The sequence below is a fragment of the Pyrus communis genome, chromosome 15, assembly GCF_041283825.1.
Source record: "Pyrus communis isolate YQ-2024b chromosome 15, ASM4128382v1, whole genome shotgun sequence".
Taxonomy (NCBI): Eukaryota; Viridiplantae; Streptophyta; class Magnoliopsida; order Rosales; family Rosaceae; genus Pyrus; species Pyrus communis.
In genome coordinates this window covers 31,815,122-31,817,697 of record NC_142579.1, presented here as the reverse complement: position 1 = coordinate 31,817,697, position 2,576 = coordinate 31,815,122, and positions in this window count along the sequence as shown.

The following is a 2,576-nucleotide window of genomic DNA, read 5'->3' as shown; positions in this document are numbered from 1 at the left end:
TCAACCAACCTTTGCAGGAACTATGAAACCGCCCTTGATTCCGCTTTGACAACCCTAACTTGATAACGTTACCATCAGGCGGGATGGTGAACTCTAACCCTAAGTACGTGGGACTTGGTTTAGTACCGCCAAACTTGCGGGTCCAGGCTGGTTTAGTGCCTATTAACCAAGGAAATTGTTGAACACTGCGGATGCCTCTTCGCAATGCAATCGAACTCCAATTCTTGCAGAGGATGCTTAAGCCGCGAATCCGATCAAGTAAGTCGAGGCGCTGTATGATATTCTCCATGGTATCCGAAGGTGCTGTCTGCCAACACCCTTCTACAACTAGCCATGGCCATGCCAATCAACCCCAATCCCAAAACAAGAAAACCAATTTTCCAAAAATGACAGTTTCAAAATTTCAGAAAAACGAGTAAGTTAAAGACGGTTACCTTGAACCTCGTTGCCGTTCTTGGTGTCCTCGACCTTGAGGCGCTTCTTCTTCTTCAGGCCCTGCATGCCGACCTCCTTCCCTTCACCCCCGGGAAGATTCAAGTCCTCGTTCATCTCCTCAGGTGCCGGCATGTCCAAGTCTGCGTCCATTTTGGGTTGGTTGATGTCGACACTTCGTTTTCTCTTCTTCTCAAACATCTTTAGTTACGTAATTAATGGCGGAACCCTAGACGGTAGTCCTGTTTGGCTGCTTCTAATTGTATGTTACGTTGTTTTCTGCTGCCAAGCAATTTATGAGTTTGGCTTGGTTAGGATTCTTATTTTTTTTCCAAAAGTTTGGATTCTCATTCAACTGAACTGCTCCCCTAAGTTCCTAATTTTGAGGACGTATCGGCTTCTTTTTCATATGAGCCCTTAGATTAATTATTTGGTAGATTAAACTATCAACTTAAATAATTCTTCTTAAATCAAAACACAATAATTCTGCGAAGTAATTAAATTTAAAAAATAATAATAATCATGCGCGAATTAAAAAAGTAATCTTTGAAGAGTAGCAATTCATATGCACTAATCCTAAGGCTGGTCCTGAGATTTTGGAGGCCCTGTGCGAGACTCAAACGGAGGCCCTTACAAGGTCTAAATTTTGGTTGCTATATTGTCTTTTATATTTTATATATTTTTTTTCTTGTGTATAAATTGATATAAATGCAAAAGAAAAAAATACAAAAGAAGCATGGTTTGGTGGCTATGTATCTGCATTCTTTATGTTTTTGGGTTCAAAACTCCTTACTTTAAAACACAAAAAGCATGTTGTGCTGCTATGTACATATCATATCACCGCACATATATCATAATCAGAACAACACATGCTCTTTATTATGAACTAGTTAAACAAATCACTGGTTATGATATTTGTAGCATGTTATAATGAACTGTTAGTTTTTTTATTGCATTTTTTCTCACTCCCTAAAGTGAGGATGCTTCTAACCCCCACTCGGTTGATTGTCGTTAGATTACTTAGAATTCAAGATTCGTGTCTTAAATCAATTAAACTAAATTAATTTAACGGTAATCAATAGGAAATGAGCATTACCTATTCACCTCCACTTTAGTATTGTGAGCAAAGTTGTATTATATGATATATATATATATATATATATATATATATGACTAAATGGTCTTCAAATAGAATGAAAACTAGATGATCCTTAAAAGCTTACCAAAAGAATAAACGAATGACATGTATTCGATTAAATGATGTCATATATGGAAAGGGGGGTTTTAAAGATTATATGTTCAAACTTTTAAGGATTTTAATTAATTATGATATTCCTAATCATAGATTTATCATCAAAAGTTATCTTTTATAATGATAGAAATTAAACTACAAATACTAAAGAGAAAAGAAAAAATTAATGTAGTTCAAAAAAGGCCCAAAAGGGTTCTACTGGGAGTTGAACCCGTGCAAAAGCAAATGTAGTACATTATAAAGGTTAATAAAATTCAAGGGCCCTTAAAACTCGAGGCCTTGTACAGTCGCACACCTGACACCCCCTTAGGGTTGGCCCTGACTAATCCAATGTAATATTTGGAAAGTTACTGTGGGCTTAGTGAAATCTTGGCATTCCAAGGTTGCTCAAATCCAAAAGTAGTGCTGGCAAATTGAGCTGAGGAGACGGATTTTCTCAACCCATGATTAGGAGAGATTATTTATTTATTTCCTCTTATTTATATTATAATTGGTCAAGTGGTAAACAAGTGATGACATGCACCCCATTAAAAATCTTTATGAAGCACTTCAATAACTCAAATATATATATATATATATATATATATGTATATATATATTTTGTCATAGGCTCTTTTGGTTGGTAAAGAACATACTTATCCTTCTCAGTTCCCGATATGCAAACCCAAGACAAATGGAACCTAGACTTTTGAACACAAGTACATTTTTCAGAGAATCCAACTCCTCATTCTTGTGTAGCACCAAACATCACATTAGAATATTGTTAACCTCTCTAATACAATGTGATCTAATCTAATGCACTAATCCAATCCTAGTCAACAAACGTGGCCATCAGATTGGGAGTTTCCCTATGTTGCACGGTATAATTGTACAAGCTTTTGTGTTGGAATTT